This window comes from Capra hircus, chromosome 2 (genome assembly GCF_001704415.2).
Source record: "Capra hircus breed San Clemente chromosome 2, ASM170441v1, whole genome shotgun sequence".
Lineage (NCBI taxonomy): Eukaryota > Metazoa > Chordata > Mammalia > Artiodactyla > Bovidae > Capra > Capra hircus.
Window position 1 is genome coordinate 60939214 of NC_030809.1, and position 19696 is coordinate 60958909.

The 19696-nt window shown below is 38.7% G+C and overlaps 1 pseudogene; it reads left to right on the top strand.

Annotated features, from left to right (window-relative positions):
* LOC106502971 lies at window positions 2540-6389 on the top strand (annotated as a pseudogene).

Below are 19696 nucleotides of genomic sequence, written 5' to 3' on the forward strand. Positions count from 1 at the left end.
TGGCTATTAAATCTTTTCATTTTCTCCTTTAATTCCAGTAATAAATAACTAGTGAATTTTGATAAATGAGTAAATAAAAGAATGATAAGTTATAGACAAATACTTGATTTGTATTTTTAATCATTATTTGAAAATGACTGTAGTGAAGAAGAAATTCATAGGGTCTGGACTCCATCTTAGGCCTGTTCATGCTGATCATGCTTGGCCACCTTTCCAGTGGACTCTGAACTCTGTGTTTAGTGACTATGAAAACAACAATCGAAGGATAAGACCCCCTCCAGACAAGGGAACCTTGAAGATCGTATCTAGGTTACTCATCACCTAAGAGAAAACATACACTAATCACCCCTTCCTCCAGACAGGTCATAAATTTTTCTGTATCAGTCGGAGTGTAACCTTGGGTTTATTGATTATTGGCTAATTGTTTGACTGCTTGAGCACATGAGCACATAGCACGTGAATGATGGCTTTATTGGGATTGCACTTTCCTTGGTTTATGTAAATCTCAAGGAATTTGGAGTGGTGGGTTCAGACAGGTACACATGGGGTATAAAAGATTTTCACAAATGCTGTTTGGGGTCCTTGGCTAAGAGGAGACTCTGCCTTGGGCCAGCCGGTGTAATAAACTGCACTCCACTATCTGCATTGTCCTTCTGAGTGAGTTTGTTTCCCGGAACGCGTGGCTACAACATTTGGTGCATTGGCCAGGAAACTCCTCACTTTGATGAAACAGGTCTCATTTGAGGCCACCCCGAGGCTTTGTGGCTTGAATCTCCTAGAGTGGCGAAGGCGCCTCGACCCTCTGGAAGAATTCAACCTTTCAACGCCCAATTTCTTCGTTTTGGCAGGTAGCGAATGGCAGCAAGGGAACTGAGCGCTCAGGTGAGGAGGAACCCACCCCTCAGGGTGGAAGAGGGGGCCTGATCACCCCCCTGGGAGGGACTATAAGGGGCATGGACCCACAGGGGCCTGGAATAGGCAGGCAGCAAAGATTGCTTGGTACACAGGTCGACAAGCATGCTACGGTTTGGAAAGGAAATTTGTGAAGGTCATTTAGGAGGTGTGTCCACGCCGTCTCAGGGAAAATTATTACCAGAGATCACCAGAGGATTTTTAGGATAGGAAACTGGTCCTTGTATGCTCGTATTCTGCCTTCACCCAGGAGGTGTCCCATCTGCTGTGAAATTCTTGACCCCTCGGAATTGTTAGGCAAGGAAGGAAGAGGAAGCTCCCACAGCTGTGGGGCTTGCTGACTTGGAAATTAAATAGGGCTGTCGGGGCTCAGAGATATCAGGTCCCCGAGAGCCCATGGTAACCTTAAAAGTGGGGGACCAAAACATTGACTTCATGGTGCATATAGGAGCAGAACTGTCGGTAGTAAAACCTGTGGCACCACTGTCCAAAAAGACTACTGCTGTAACTAGGGTATCGGGAGAAGACATGATTAAATCGTTTTGCCAGCCCAGAAAATGTCAGATGAGGGGGGGCACCAAGTGATTCATGAATTGCTCTACATTCCTGAGTGCCCAGTACCCCTGTTGGGAAGAGACTTGCTCTCAAACTAGGAGCACAAGTGACTTTCCCCCTGAGGAGAGGCCCACCTTCCAGATGGACACTATGACTTATTTGCTCTCTCTCTCTCAAGACGCCCCCAAGATGAGTGGAGGTTGCATGAGCCTCTGAAGGCAGAACCAGGTGGGCTGGAAGAGCATGAGAGAGAGCTAACTCAATTACTCCCTGAGGTCTGGGTGGAAGACAGCCCCCCTCCCCCCAGGCTGGCTAAACATCAAGCCCCAGTGATAATAGAACTCAAACCAGGCACCATCCTGGTTAGAAAGTGCCAATACCTGCTACCAATAGAGGACTGGGCCGTCATACTGCCCCACATCAATAGATTGAAACAAGCGGGCATTCTAGTAGAGTGCCAGTCAGCTTGGAATACGCCGATCCTGCCAGTCAAAAAGGAAGGAGGACAGGGCTATAGGCCTGTACAGGATCTCAGGGTAGTCAACCAGGCTACTGTGCCTTTACACCCCACTGTTCCAAACCCCTATACCTTTTAGCCTCCTCCCACCTAGGACTAAAGTTTATACTCGCCTAGATCTCAAGGATGCCTTCTTCTGCGTACACCTCGCCCCAGCATCACAGCCCATCTTTGCCTTTGAATGGGAAGATCCAGTCGGGGGCACCAAGCAACAGCTCATCTGGACTCCCCCACAAGGGTTTAAGAACTCCCCAGCCATCCTTGAGAAAGCCTTGGCTTCTGACCTGAACTCATTCCATCCAGAAGAATATAGATGTTGGCTCTTACAATATGGGGATGACCTGCTGCTGGCTGCTGAGACCAAGGAAAAATTCTGGAAAGGGACAAAAACACTGCTCTAGCTGCTGATGGAAGCAGGTTACCAGGTGTTGAAGAAGAAGGCACAGATCTGCAAGGAGGTAAGTTGTCTGGGGTTTGTTTTAAAGAAGGACACAAGGTTCCAGACCTTAGTTGGGTCCTATATACTGATGGCACTAGCCTGATAAAACAAGGACAATGGCTGTCAGGTTAGCCAAAGCGAAAGGAGCCATCAAGACTGAAAAGGGATGGTGGGAATTGCCAAGTGGCAAATTATTGGTACTGGAGGAGCTGGCACACACTCTGGTAAGCCAAACACACCAAGGGACCCACCTAGGCCATGCTGCCTGCTCACAGGTTAATGCTGCCTCTCAGGTATTCAGACAAAAACCTCCGAGTATTTAGCGGAAAGGCACGCTGCCCTTTGAACACCTGGGAGTGGACTTCACTGAAATGAAACCTTACTGACACTACTGTTACCTGCTGATCATGGTATGTACATTCTCGGGATTGGTAGAAGCTTTTCCTACCTGGACTGAAAGAGCATCAGAATTAGCCCGGTGCCTGCTTAGGGAAATAGTAAGATTTGGACTTCCTACCAGCATTGGTTCAGACAATGACCCGGCTTTTGTAGCTGATTTAGTACAACAAGTAAGCAAAACTTTACACATCAAATGGAAACCGCACACTGCATATAGGCCCAGAGTTCTGAGATGGTGGAATGAACCAACCAGACATTAAAGAGACTCTCCAAGTGGATCATAGGGACTGACTGCTTCTGGGTGGACTTGCTTCCGACAGCTCTGCTCAGACTCAGGATGACCCCACAGTCCCAAGGCTATTAACAAATTTGCCTCAGATAAGGGAGAATAGGATTTCAGAGCAGATGGAACTGGGTAAGTTAATAATTTGGGCAACTAAGTTTGTACAAGAAAGGGTGCTGTTCCCCCTTGGGGAACAGATTCATGAGTTTATGCTTGGTGACCAAGTATGGGTCAAAGATTGGAAACATGATTTGCTATCCCTTTGGTGAAAGGGCCCTTATGTTATTCTAACTACCCCTACTGCAGGTAAAGTTGCAGGTATTGTCCCTTGGATCCATCATACGAGGGTGAAGAGGACATACAAAGCAGACCCAAAAAACGCTGAGTGGACTGCACAGAGGGACCCCTCTGACCCTCGAGAGACTAAGACCATCCTTAAGAAGAAGGAAAAGAAGATCCTGGACGAGCCCCTTCAGGATGAATCTGCACAATCAACTCCTGCTTCTTGGCCTCATCAACATGATTTTGAATTTAACTTCCGTTTCAACTCAGGACAATGCTTTCATCTCATGGGCACATTACTACACAGACTTCCACAGCACTCCCAACTGCTGGGTATGTAGGGCTATGCCTCTGTCAGTGATAGATGGACTTCCTTGGTGGGTGTCACTGCTCTGCCAAGGAGATTTTAAACCACTCTGGTCTTTTCTGGAATGACAAAAAGAGACTTTTCCTCTCTCTTGTCAATCATAACCTCTTCTTATTCTCTTGGTGTAAGACCTACAGTCAATAGACTCGGGTCATGGAGTTACATTTGATTTAATTTTTTTATTTTTTTTTAAATTTTAAAATCTTTAATTCTTACATGCGTTCCCAAACATGAACCCCCCTCCCACCTCCCTCCCCACAACATCTCTCTGGGTCATCCCCATGCACCAGCCCCAAGCAAGCTGCACCCTACGTCAGACATGGACTGGCGATTCAATTCTTACATGACAGTATACATGTTAGAATTCCCATTCTCCCAAATCATCCCACCCTCTCCCTCTCCCTCTGAGTCCAAAAGTCCGTTATACACAGCTGTGTCTTTTTTCCTGTCTTGCATACAGGGTCGTCATTGCCATCTTCCTAAATTCCATATATATGTGTTAGTATACTGTATTGGTGTTTTTCTTTCTGGCTTACTTCACTCTGTATAATCGGCTCCAGTTTCATCCATCTCATCAGAACTGATTCAAATGAATTCTTTTCAACGGCTGAGTAATACTCCATTGTGTATATGTACCGCAGCTTTCTTATCCATTCATCTGCTGATGGACATCTAGGTTGTTTCCATGTCCTGGCTATTATAAACAGTGCTGCGATGAACATTGGGTTACATGTGTCTCTTTCAATTCTGGTTTCCTCGGTGTGTATGCCCAGAAGTGGGATTGCTGGGTCATAAGGTAGTTCTATTTGCAATTTTTTAAGTAGTCTCCACACTGTTCTCCATAGTGGCTGTACTAGTTTGCATTCCCACCAACAGTGTAGGAGGGTTCCCTTTTCTCCACACCCTCTCCAGCATTTATTGCTTGCAGATTTTTGGATCGCAGCCATTCTGACTGGTGTGAAGTGGTACCTCATTGTGGTTTTGATTTGCATTTCTCTAATAATGAGTGATGTTGAGCATCTTTTCATGTGTTTGTTAGCCATCCGTATGTCTTCTTTGGAGAATTGTCTATTTAGTTCTTTGGCCCATTTTTTGATTGGGTCGTTTATTTTTCTGGAATTGAGCTGCAGAAATTGCTTGTATATTTTTGAGATTAGTTGTTTGTCAGTTGCTTCATTTGCTATTATTTTCTCCCATTCAGAAGGCTGTCTTTTCACCTTGTTTATATTTTCCTTTGTTGTCCAGAAGCTTTTAATTTTAATTAGATCCCATTTGTTTATTTTTGCTTTTATTTCCAGAATTCTGGGAGGTGGATCATAGAGGATCCTGCTGTGATTTATGTCTGAGAGTGTTTTGCCTATGTTCTCCTCTAGGAGTTTTATAGTTTCTGATCTTACACTTAGATCTTTAATCCATTTTGAGTTTATTTTTGTGTACGGTGTTAGAAAGTGATCTAGTTTCATTCTTTTACAAGTGGTTGACCAGTTTTCCCAGCACCACTTGTTAAAGAGATTGTCTTTACTCCATTGTATATTCTTGCCTCCTTTGTCAAAGATAAGGTGTCCATATGTGTGTGGATTTATCTCTGGGCTTTCTATTTTGTTCCATTGATCTATATGTCTGTCTTTGTGCCAGTACCACACTGTCTTGATGACTGTGGCTTTGTAGTAGAGCCTGAAGTCAGGCAAGTTGATTCCTCCAGTTCCATTCTTCTTTCTCAAGATTGCTTTGGCTATTCGAGGTTTTTTGTATTTCCATACAAATCTTGAAATTATTTGTTCTAGTTCTGTGAAAAATGTGGCTGGTAGCTTGACAGGGATTGCATTGGAGTTACATTTGATATAAATGCCAGTGTAACAAAAGCCTAACCTACTTGTTGTAAATCTTATCCCAGTAGCCCCGGTAAATCTACCTTACTTATATGCTAGGTGGACAAGATCTGTGTTTGGATGGTATGAGTATATTGCTGCCTTATTCGTACCCTCTATAGGGACAACAGATATCGTGATTAAAGTAGAAGCCTTGACTAATTTCACAAAACAGGCCCTCCTAGATAGAACAAAAGCTATCCAAGCCTTAAATGAAGAGCAAATCCAAATGAGAAAAATGGTAATTCATAATAGAATGGCTTTGCACATACTCAGAGCTACTCAAGGAGGGTCTTGTGCTATAATTAAGGTTGAATGTTGTGCATACATTCCTGACTTATTGGCAATGTATCGACTGCTTTAGATGACATGAAAAACCAGGTAAAAGCAATGTCAAATGGAAACATTCCTTTCTGGACTTCGGTCCTATCTTGGGTGAAGGGCGATTGGTGGAAAACTATATTTACCACTGTTGTAGTTGTCTTGATAGTTCTGCTTTGTGGACTCTGAATTTTGCAATGTATTATGAACTCTGTAACCTGAAGGTTGATGTCATTCTCCCAAACTGGAGGTCAGAGAGCCAGGGTGCAATATATCCCTATGAATGATGCTCATAATATGAGTTAAGAACCTCAAGAGGGGGGAATGAAGAAGGAATTCATAGGTCCTGGACTCCATCTTAGGCCTGTTCATGCTGATCATGCTCGGCCACCTTTCCAATGGACTCTGAACTCTGTGTTTAATAACTATGAAAACAATAATCAAAGGATAAGACCCCCTCCAGACAAGGGAACCTTGAAGATCATATCTGGGTTACTCCTCGTCTAAGAGAAAACATAGACACCCCTTCCTCCAGACAGGCCATAAATTTTTTCTGTATCAATCGGTGTGTAACCTCGGGTTTATTGATTATTGGCTAATTGTTTGACTGTTTGAGCACATGAGCACATAGCACGTGAATGATGGAGTTATTGGGATTGTATTTTCCTTGGTTTATGTAAGTCTCAAGGAATTTGGAGTGGTGGGTTCAGACAGGTACACATGGGGTATAACAGATTTTCACAAATGCTGTTTGGGGTCCTTGGCTAAGAGGAGACTCTGCCTTGGGCCAGCCGGTGTAATAAACTGCACTCCACTATCTGCATTGTCCTTCTGAGTGAGTTTGTTTCCCGGAATGCATGGCTGTAACAGTAGCACCCCTACACTCATACATTATTAAAATTATCTTTTTTTCTTTCCAGTTGTGATATAACTGACATACAGAGCTTTATAATTTTAAGGAATGCAGCATAATGACTATATATATGTACATATATACAGGTGTGTATATATATATATATATACATATATATATATATATATGTATGTATGTATATATACCCAGGTCTCCTGCATTGCAGGTGGATTCTTTACCAGTTGAGCCACAAAGGAAGCCCAAGAATACTGGAGTGAATAGCCTATCCCTTCTCCAGTGGATCTTCCAGACCAAGGAATTAAACTGGGGTCTCCTGCATTGCAGGTGCATTCTATACCAACTGAGTTACAAGGAAGCCCATAATGACTCTGTGTGTGTGTGTGTGTGTGTGTGTGTGTAAACTGTGGTGTTGGAGAAGACTCTTGAGAGTCCCTTGGACTGCAAGGAGATCCAACCAGTCCATTCTGAAGGAGATCAGTCCTGGGTGTTCATTGGAAGGACTGATGCTAAAGCTGAAACTCCAGTACTTTGGTCACCTCATGTGAAGAGTTGACTCATTGGGAAAAACTCTGATGCTGGGAGGGATTGGGGGCAGGATAAGAAGGGGACGACAGAGGATGAGATGGCTGGATGGCATCACCAACTTGATGGACATGAATTTGAGTGAACTCTTGGAGTTGGTGATGGACAGGGAGGCCTGGCATGCTGCGATTCATGGGTTCACAAAGAGTTGGACACTACTGAGTGACTGAACTGTACTGAATATATGTTTTATATATATATATATATATATATATATATATATATATATATGCATCTTCTTTTCCATCCACCTGTTGATTGACACTTAGCTTGCTTCCAAACTAATATACCTTGGCTATGATAAATAATGCTGCAACAAACAAAAGGTTTTATACAGCTTTTAAAATTATGGGTTTTGTTTTCTTTGGATAAATCCCCAGTATTGGAATAATTGGATAGTATGGCAGTTATATTTTTAATTTTTCAAGAAATCTTCATACTACTTTTCAAAATGACTGCATGAACTTAATCTTACCAACAATGCAAGAGGGTTCCCTTTTCTCCACATCCTTGCTAACACTTGTTACTTACTGTATTTTTATTTTTATAATAGTCATTCTGACAGGTGTGAGGTGATATCTCAACATGGTTTTCATTTGCATTAGTGAGGATTAGTAATATTGAACATCTTTTCATGGGTCTGTTGGCCATTTGTGTATCTTCTTTGAAAAAAATTGCATATTCAGGACCTCTGCTCCTTTTTCGAATGGGCTGTTGTTTATTTTTTTGATATTGAGTTGTGTGAGTTCTTTGTATATTTTTGATATTAAATCCTTATTAAATATATACAAAAGTCCTCTTCCAGATCTCCCTGGAATCTCTTGCATAAGTCTTCTCCAATTCAGTAGGCAATATTTTTTTGTTCTCTCTCTCTTTTTTTAAATGTTTTTCTTTAATGTGCAAATATTTCTATCTTAGTATAGTCCCATTTGTTCATTTTTGCATTTGGTTCCCTTCCCTTAGGAGACATAGTCAAATCAGGATTGCTAAGACATATGTCAAAAGGTGTATTGCCTAAATGTTTTTCTAAAGTGTTATGGTTTCAGGTCCTATATTTAACTTTTTAATCCATTTCAAGTGTATTTTTGTTGTGAAAAAGTAGTTTGATTTTTTTTTGCATGTAGCTGTTCAGTTTTCCCTATTAATGTATTGAAAATATTGTCTTTTTCCACTGTATATCCCTACAACCCACTGTTTAGATTTATTGATCTTATAAGTGTTGGTTCATTTCTAGGATCTCTATTCTGTGCCATTGACCTCATTGTCCACTTTTGTGCCAGTGCTGGTGGTATTTTAGTCGCTAAGTCGTGTCTGACTCCTGTGACTCCATGGAGTATAGCCTGTCAGGCCTCTTTCTTTTCATTGCTACAGCTTTGTAATATAGTTTAATATCAGGGCACATGATATCTCCATCTTTTCTCAAGATTGTTTTGGTGAATTGATGTCTTTTCTGTTTCCATACAGATTTCAGAATTATTTCTTCTAGTTCCATGAAAAGCATTCTCCATAATTTGAGAGAGATTATATTAAATCCATAGTTTGCCTTGGGCATTATGGTCATTATAACAATATTATCTCTTCCAATCCATGAGAATAGTACATATTTCTATTTGTTAGTGTTATCTTCAATTTCTTTCAGCAGTGACTTTTAGTGATCTGAATACACATCTTTTACCTCCTTAGGTGGGTTTATCCCTAGATATTTCATTCTTATTGATGCAATCTTAAATGAGATTGTTTTCTTAATTTCTCTTTCAGACAGTTCACTCTAAGTATATAGAAATGCAACGTGATTTTTGTACATGAATTGTGTATCTTGCAACTTTGTAGTATTTTTAGGATGTCCTATATATAGTATCATATTATCTGTAAGCAACCAAAGTTTTACTTCTACCTTTCCAATCTGGATTACTTTTATTTCTTTTTCTTATCTGATTGCTTTAACTAGACCTTCTCAAAATATGTTGAATGAAAGTAGTGAGACTAGAAATCCTTGTCTGGTTCCTGATGTTAGAAAAAAAAAAATTCCGTTTTTAACATTTAAATATGATGTTAGTTTTAGGTTTGTCACATATGACCTTTATTATGTTGAGGTATGTTCCCACTGTACCCATTTTGTTGAGAGATTTTTTTTTTAATAAATTGAAGTTAAATGTCATAAAAAAATATGTTTTTGCATTTATTCAGATTATCATATGGCTTTTAGTCCTCATTTCAATAATCAATCGATTTATAGTTGCTTTCCTGGGATGAATCCCACTTGACTGTGGTGTATGATACTTTTAATGTATTATGGAATTTAATTTCCTATTATCTTGTTGAGGATATTTGTGTCTATATTTATCATTAATATTGGCCTGTAGTTTTTGTTGTTTTCTTTTTGTTGCTGTATTTTTTGGTGTCAGGCTAACTCTGGCCTCACAGAATGAGTTTGAAAATGATCCTTCCTCTTACAATTTTAAAACATAGTTAGAAAATGATGCGGCCTATTCTGTGAGGCCTACTTCAGGCCTGTGAAGTATTGTCTTAGACTTTTGTTTGTTGAAAGTTTAAGAAATAGAAAAATAAGCTGATTCAATTTCATTACTAGTAATTGGTCTGTTCATATTTTGTATTTTTTTTTTTTGTTCTGATTCAACCTTGGGAGAATGCACATTTCAGAATTTATCCATATATTCTCAGTTGTTCATTTTTTTAGCATGTTATTGTTCATAATAATATTGTATGATCCTTTGTATATCTCCAGTGTTTTTAGTAAATTCTCCTTTTTCATTTCTGATTTTATTTGAGCACCTGTCTTTTTTTTTTCTTTTTTCCCTTGATGTATCTGGCAAAATTGCATATATTACTCAAAAATAAAAACAAAACTGTAAGCTGTTTATCTTATAGTTTAATTATTTAATAAGATTCAATGGAATTTTTATTTGAAAAAATTATATATATTCACAAAAATTTGTGTGTCATTTTCTTGATTTATTTCCCTTAAGACAGAAGATGTTATATAACAGGATTCTGATCACAATGAATTTGTTTATAATGAAAATAATTTTTTAAATATTTGAAATTCTGACTCTGTGAAGTTGCCAATAGATATTTTCATAATATTTTCAACCATTTAAAAAAGCATAAATAGATTAATTACAAGTAATTAAAAGGTAGATGTCAGTGTTGTGATTTAGTTATATGTTAAATTCCAAATTAATTCACACGACTTTAAATTACAGAAAATGTATACTCAGCACATTAATTTTAGCAGCTGGTAATATTTTACCACATTTAATTTGAATCTTTTTAAATTTTAAAAATAGAAAATATGGTTAAAAGCAAAACATCTCATTGGAAATAAAAAGCAAATATAATCATTTGTTTTACTCTCATATTTGTATGTGTGTTTTGAAACTAAAAGTATAATAAAATTTAAGATTAAAATGTATCATTGTTTTAACTTTACAAGTACACAAACCATATTGTACCTACTTTTTAATCAATTGCTTATTTTTCTCAATATTACTTTTTCAATATTCGTGTGTATGAGCTTTATTCAATTCAACTGCTGAATTAAATTTCATTGTTTGGGAACCTATTAATTTCAGTTCAGTTCAGTCACTCAGTCGTGTCCGACTCCTTGAAACCCCATATATCGCAGCACGCCAGGCCTCCCTGTCCATCACCAACTATCGGAGTTCACTCAATCTCACATTCATTGAGTCAGTGAGGCCATCCAGCCATCTCATTCTCTGTCGTCCCCTTCTCCTCCTGCCCCTAGTCCCTCCCAGCATCAGGGTCTTTTCCAATTAGTCAACTCTTCACATGAGGTGGCCAAAGTACTGGAGTTTCAGCTTCAGCATCATTCCTTCCAAAGAAATCCCAGGGTTGATCTCCTTCAGAATGTACTAGATGGATCTCCTTGCAGTCCAAGGGGCTCTCAAGAGTCTTCTCCAACACCACAGTTCAAAAGCATCAGTTCTTTGGCACTCAGCTTTCTTCACCGTCCAACTCTCACATCCATACATGCCACTGAAAAAAACATATCCTTGACTAGATGGACCTTTGTTGGCAAAGTAATATCTGTGCTTTTGAATATGCTATCTGGGTTGGTCATAACTTTCCTTCCAAGGAGTAAGCGTCTTTTAATTTCGTGGCTGCAGTCACCATCTTCAGTGATTTTGGAGCCCCCAAAAATAAAGTCTGACACTGTTTCCACTGTTTCCCCATCTATTTCCCATGAAGTGATGGGACCAGATGCCATGATCTTAGCTTAAAATACATTTATTTATCTTCTAATGGACAATTTTGCTAGTCTACTTTTTAACTTACAAATCATGAAGGAACACTATTAATCATACCCCCATATGAATGCAAATGAAAAGTCTGGGTTCTAACTCTACACTTCTTCTTTTGATTAAAAAAAAAAAAAAAGTCCATGAAGTGATTTTAACTGTTATAATCTCACCATAGAGGAGTTGCGGCTGCTGCTGCTAAGTCGCTTTAGTCGTGTCCGATTCTGTGCGACCCCATAGACGGCAGCCCACCAGGCTTAGCCATCCCTGGGATTCTCCAGGTAAGAACACTGGAGTGGGTTGCCATTTCCTTCTCCAATGCGTGAAAGTGAAGTCCCTCAGTCGTGTCCGACTCTTCCCGACCCCATGGACTCCTCGCTTCATGGCATTTTCCAGGCAAGAGCATTGGAGTGGGTTGCCATTGCCTTCTCCATAGAGGAGTTACCATGTTCTTAAAAAAGTCTGGCTTTATCAGAGATGTGTATTTTTTTAAATTTATAAATATGAAATGTCACTTTCCTGATTTATAGAACTATACACTTCGAATATTTATTGGAAACTCAGGCTCTTTTTAAACTGAGTTTTTATATTTTTGGACCTGTTCTGTTAGGTTACTATTAAGTTTTTTTCCTTTTTATGCTTTTTATAATATATAGAAGTTATTTATATATGATCTAGATAGTTTTTAAGAGGTCTTGCCGATGTTTACTATCTTTCTGTACTTAAATTTCAGCTTTTTTCTTTAATACAGTCAAAATATAATTGTTTTCTTTCGTATATTGAATTGTAGTTGATTTCCCTGGTGGCTCAGATGGGAAATAATCTGCCTGCAATGCAAGAGACCTGGGTTTGATCCCTGGGTTGGGAAGATCCCCCAGAGAAGGAAATGGCAACCCACTCCAGTATTCTTGCCTGGAGAATCCTATGAAGGATGACCCTGGCAGATAAACAATCTGTGGTGTCGCAAAGAGTCAGACATGACTGAGAAAGTAACACTTTCACTTTCACTTTCATAGTTGATTTATCATATTATATTAGCTTCAAGGGTACAGCACAGTAATTCAGTATTTCTATAGAACATACCAGGTTTAAAGCTATTAAAAAGAATGGCTATAATTCCCTGGGTTGTACAATACATCCCTGTAGCTTATCTATTTTTACATATAGTAGGTGTTAATTTTTTTGATGTGGACCATTTTTAAAGCCTTATGGAATTTGCTTATGTTGCTTCTGTTTTATATCTTGTTTTTTTGGCCATGAGGTATGTGAGATCTTAACTTTCTAAACATGAATTGAACCGCACCCCATATATTGGAAGCTAAAATCTTAACCACGTGATTGCCCCTCACCCCTTACTCTCCCCACCATTAATCACTAGCTTATTTCTAATATCTATGAGTCTGTTTCTCCTTAGTTATATATATAAAGATTTTATTTTTGTAGATTCAACATATAAGTGATATCATACACTATTTGTCTTTTTCTGATTAATTTCACTAAGCATAATATTCTCTAGGTCCATCCATGTTGCTGCAAATAGTATAATTCCACTCTTTTTATGGCTGAGTAACATTCCAGTGAATGTATATATGGACAACATCTTTATCTATTTGTCTGTTGATGAACAAATAGGTTGCTTTTGTATCGTGGCTACTGTAAATAATACTGACCCATGTGTATCTTTTCAAATAAGTGTTTTCTCCAGGTGCGTTCCCAGGAATAGAATTGCTGAGTTATTAGATAGTTCTATTATTTCTATTTGAAGTTTTCTAGAAACCTCCATGTTTAAAGCTATTAAAAGGAAACTATTGGAGAAGGAAATGGCAACCCACTCCAGTGTTCTTGCCTGGAGAATCCCAGGGATGGGGGAGCCTGGTGGGCTGCCATCTGTGGGGTCGCACAGAGTCAGGCACGACTGAAGCAACTTAGCAGCAACAGCACCAGGAACCTCCATACAGTTTACCAAAGTGACAGTGCCAACTTTCATTTCTATGTATTTTCCTTTTCATATGTATAAGACAAATCTTTTTTATTTTTTTCTATTCACTCACTAAAAGGATTTTTTTTCCATCTCACATATATCTAAAACAGCATGTTGCCTTTCATGATATGTAATTAATGTTTCTGGAGTTATTAATCAGAATACAGTTATTAATTTTTGTGTATAAAAATCAACTAACATATATTGTGCTTTTGGAAACAGACCTACATTATTTCTAATTCTGCAATTTTAATTACTAATAAAAATTTAATAACAGGACAAAAGTAATCCATGCATGAGGACAAATATCAGCTGTCAATGTTACCTATTACCTTTTTATTCGAATACAATATTAGTATATAAACTGTAATTTGTGCTCACAGTTCAGTTCAGTCGCTCAGTCATGTCTGACTCTTTGTGATGACCATGGACTGCAGCACCTCAGGCATCCCTGTCCATCACCAACTTTCAGAGTTTACTCAAATTCATGTCCATCAAGTCAGTGATGCCATCCAACCATCTCATCCTCTGTCGTCCCCTTCTCTTCCCGCCTTCAATCTTTCCCAGCATCAGGTGGGCTAAGTATTGGAGTTTCAGCTTCAACATCAGTTCTTCCAGTGAATATTCAGGACCGATTTCCTTTAGGATGGATTGGTTGGATCTCTTGGCCACTGCTGAGTTTTCAAAATTTGCTAGCATATTGAGTGCAGCACTTTCACAGTATAATTTTTAGGATTTGAAATAGCTCAACTGGAATTTCATCACCTCCACTAGCTTTGTTCATAGTGATGTTTTCTGAGGCCCACTTGACTTTGCATTCCAAGATGTCTGGCTCTAGGTGAGTGATCGTACCATCGTGATTATCTGGGTTGTGTAGATCTTTTTTGTATAGTTCTGTATATTCTTGCCACCTCTTCTTAATATCTTCTGCTTCTGTTAAGTCTATACCATTTCTACCCTTTACTGTGCCTATATTTGCATGGTATGTTCACTTTGTGTCTCTAATTTTGTTGAAGAGATCTCTAGTCTTTCCCATTCTACTATTTTCCTCTATATCTTTGTACTGGTCATTGAGGAAGGCTTACTTATCTCTCCTTGCTATTCTTTGGAACTCTGTATTCAAATGGGTATATGTTTCCTTTTCTCCTTTGTTTTTCACTTCTCTTCTTTTCTCAGTTATTTGTAAGGCTTCTTCAGAAAACCATTTTGCCTTTTTGCATTTCTTTTTTTGGGGATGGTCTTGATCACTGCCTCCTATACAATGTTATGAACCTCCATCCATAGTTCTTCAGGTACTGTGTCTGTCAGGTCTAATCCCGTGAATCTATTTGTCACTTCCACTGTATAACTGTCAGGGATTTGATTTAGGTCATATCTAAATGGTAGGGGTTTTCCCTGTTTTCTTCAATTTAAGTCTGAATTTGGCACCAAGGATTTCATGATCTGAGCCGCAGTCTGCTCCTAGTCTCGTGTTTGCTGACTGTATAGAACCTCTCCCTATGGCTGCAAAGAATATTATCAATCTGATTTCAGTATTGACCATCCGCTGATGTCAATGTACAGAGTCATGTCTTGTGTTTTTGGAAGAAAGTGTTTGCTATGACTAGCACATTCTCTTGGTAGAACTCTGTAAGCCTTTGCCCTACTTCATTCTGTACTCCAAGGTCAAATTTGCTGTTACTCCAGGTATCTCTTGACTTCCTACTTTTGCATTCCAGTTCCCTATAATGAAAAGGACACCATTTTTGGCTGTTAGTTCTAAAAGGGGTTTTTTGTTTGTTTGTTTTTTAATCTTTAATTATTTCCTTATTCTAGTACAGATTTACTCCCATTCACCTCTTTTTTCTATACATTATCTACCAATGTGTCATACATATTTTACATTTCTATATGTTACAGCACCAATAGTATATTAAGTAGATATCATTTATGCATTCTCTTATAATTTAAGAAAGGATAAAATGGATTTAAACTTGTTTGTGTGTGTGTGTGTGTGTGTGTGTGTGCGTTAGTCACTTAGTCATGTCCGACTCTTTGCGACCCCATACTATAGCCCACCAGACTCCTCTGTCCATGGGATTCTCCAGGCAAGAATAGGAGTAGCCTACTGGAGTAGGCTGACAGTTCCTTCTCCAAAACTTTTATAATCAAATACTGTTGATTGCATTTTATTTTTTTAATGTGTATTTCAATTATTGTCTGAGTCTCTTGCTTTAAGACTGCAGAATTTTTTTTAGTAGTTTTTATAAACCAGTGATCAGTGTTAAGAAATAGAGGAAAACAATAGAATGGGAAGACTAGAGATCTATTCAAGAAAATTAGCAATACCAAGGGAACATTTCATGCAAATATGGGCTCAATAAAAGACAGAAATGGTATGGACCTAAGAGAAGCAGAAGATATTAAGAAGAGGTGGCAAGAATACACAGAAGAACTGTACAAAAAAATCTTCACGACCCAGATAATCATGATGGTGTGATCACTCACCTAGAGTTAGACATCCTGCAATGTGAAGTCAAGTGGGCCTTAGGAAACATCACTGTGAACAAAGCTAGTGGAGGTAATGGAATTCCAGTTGAGTTATTTCAAATCCTAAAAGATGATGCTGTGAAAGCATTGTCCTCAGTATGCCAGCAAGTTTGGAAAACTCCGCAGTGGTGTAGGGACTGGAAAAGGTCAGTTTTCTTTCCAATCCCAAGGAAAGGCAATGACAAAAAATGCTCAAACTACCACACAGTTGCACGCATCTCACACACCAGTAAAGTAACGCTCAAAATTCTCCAAGCCAGATTTCAACAATATGTGAACCATGAACTTCCAGATGTTCAAGTTGGTTTTAGAAAAGGCAGAGAAACCAGAGATCAAATGGCCAACATCCGTTATATCATCAAAAAAAAAAAAAAAAAACGAAGAAAGTTCCAGAAGAACATCTACTTCTACTTTAATGACTATGTCAAAACCTTTGACTGTGTGGATCACAATGAACTGTGGAAAAATCTTCAAGAGATGGGAATAGCAGACCACCTGACCTGCCTCTTAAGAAATCTGTATGCAAGTTAGAAAACAACAGTTAGAACTGTTTATGAAACAGCAGACTGGTTCCAAATAGGAAAAGGAGTACATCAAGGCTGTATATTGTCACCCTGCTCATTTAACTTATATGCCGAGTTCATCATGAGAAACGCTCAGCTGGGTGAAGCACAAGCTGGAATCAAGATTGCCGGGAGAAATATCAATAACCTCAGATATGCAGATGACACCACACTTACGGCAGAAAGGGAAGAAGAACTAAAGAGCCCCTTGATGAAAGTGAAAGAGGAGAGTGAAAAAGTTGATTTAAAGCTCAACATTCAGAAAACGAAGATCATGGCATCTGGTCCCATCACTTCATGGCAAATAGACAGGGAAACAGTGGAAACAGTGACAAACTTCATTTTGGGGGGCTCCAAAATCACTGCAGATGATGACTGCAGCCATGAAGTTCAAAGACACTTACTCCTTGGAAGAAAAGTTATTACAAATCTTGACAGCATATTAAAAAGCAGAGATGTTACTCTGCCAACAATGGTCTGTCTAGTCAAAGTTATGGTTTATCCAATAGTCATGTATGGATGTGAGATTTGGCCTATAAAGAAAGCTGAGTGCTGAATAATTGGTGTTTTTGAACTGTGGTATTGGAGAAGAGTCTTGAGAGACCCTTGGATTTCACAGAGATCCAACCAGTCCATCCTAAAGGAAATCAGTCCTGAATATTCATTGGAAGGATTGATGCTGAAGCTGAAACTCCAATACTTTGGCCACCTGATGCGAAGAGCTGACTCGTTGGAAAAGACTCTGATGCTGGAAAAAATTGAAGGCAGAGGAGAAGGGGACAACAGAGGATGAGATGGTTGGATTGCATCACTAACTCAATGGGCATGAGTTTGAGTAAACTCCGGGAGTTGGTAATGGGCAGGGAGGCCTGGCGTGCTGCAGTCCATGTGGTTGCACAGAATCTGACACGACTGAGACTGAACTGAACTAATGAGACAGTTATGTTAGTAAAAACTTTCTTTCAGTTGTTTTTGATCTGAAAAAGTCTTTCATTAAAAAAAAAATATATATATATATATATATATTTTTTTTTTTCTTCCCTATATATGAGATTCTTGTTTGACTGCTTTTGTTTGGGCTGTATGAATATGTTATTCCATGGCTTCTTGACATCCACTATTTTTCTTTTCTTTTCTTTCTTTTTTTTTTTTTTTTTTGTTGAGAAATCAACTGTTTATCTTGCTGGAATTCTCTTATAAAACTGAGTTGTTTTCTCTTGTTTTATTTAAGATTGCCTCCCTGTTTTTTATTATAATGGATCTGATTGTGAATATCTTTATCTTTTTCCTACTTGGAATTCATTGAGCTTTCTGGATGTGAAGTTCAGTTTTCAGTAAATTTGAGTTCTCAGCATTTCTTTGAAGATTTTTAATATGTTTTTCTTCCCCTCCTTTTGTCGTCTCTGCACATATTGATATATTTGATGGTATCCTACTTTTGTCTAAGGCTTTCTTTGTTTTCCTTCATTTTTTTTTCTATGCATACTTTAACTTGTATGTGTCACCTTTAGTCCCTCAGTCACGTCCAACTCTTTGCAACTCCATGGATTATAGCCCACCAGACTGCTTTGTCCATGGGGTTTCTCCAGGCAAGAATACTGGAGTGGGTGGCCATGTCCTCCTTCAGGGGATCTTCCCAACCCAGGGGTTGAACCCAGGTCTCCTGCATTTCAAGTGGATTCTTTACTGTCTGAGCCATTTGGGAACCCCAAAAATACTGGAATAGGTAGCCTATCCCGTCTCTGAGGAATCAAACAGAGGTCTCCTGCATTGTAGGCAGACTGTTTACCAGGTAAGCTACCAGAGAAGCTATGTATAGTATAATGAGCTTGTATAATCCCTATCAGTATCTCTGCAATTTACTTAGTCTTTTTTTTCTGCTACTTCAAATTTACTGTTGATATCCTCTAATGATTCTTTTTTAAATCCGGCATCTACAATAATCAAAATTTATCCAACTGTATGGAGAAGGAAATGGCAACCCACTCCAGTGTTCTTGCCTGGAGAATTCCAGGGACTGGAGAGCCTGGTGGGCTGCCATCTATGGGGTCGCACAGAGTTGGACACGACTGAAGCAACTTAGTAGCAGCATGCCTAACATTTGTCATTTTACTACATATGCAATCTACCTCAATAAAAGAGTCTGAACTGGTAAAAAAAAAAAAATCTACAAATAATAAACTTGGAGAGGGTGTAGAGAAAAAAAAATTCATGCATACTGTTGGTGGGAATGTAAATTGGTACAGCCACTGTGGAGAACAGTATAGAGTTTCCTTTAAAAACTAAAAACAAAGCTACCATATGATCCTGCTATCCCACATGTGAGCATGTATCAAGATAAAACCAATATTCAAAGCATTCATAGCAACACTGGTTACAATACTCAAGACAAGGAAGCAACTCAAGGATCCATCAATACGTGAATGGAGTGATATATATAACTCAGCCACAAAAAGGAATGAAATAATATCATTTGCAGCAACATGGGTAGACCTATAGATGATTATAATAAGTGAGCCAGGCAAAGATAAATATCATATGATAAAGCTTATATCTATAAGGTAAAGAAAAATATACAAATAAGTTTATTTACAGATCAGGAATAGATTCATAGATACAGAAAATAAATGTATGATTACCAAATGGGAGGGGTTAGGGATAAATTATGAGTTGGGAATTAAAATGTACAGACTGATTTATATAGAATAATTAACCAACAAGTACTTACTATATAACACAGAAAGCTCTGCTATCTTGTAATAACCTGTAATGAAGGAGAATGTTAGAAAAATGTATATTTATATATGAGGCTTTCCTGGTGGCTCAGCAGGAAAGAATCCACCTGCAATAAGGAGATTCAGGTTCAATCCCTAGTCAGGAAGATACCCTGGAGAAGGTAATGGCAACACACTCCAGGATTCTCTCCTGGAAAATCCCATGGACA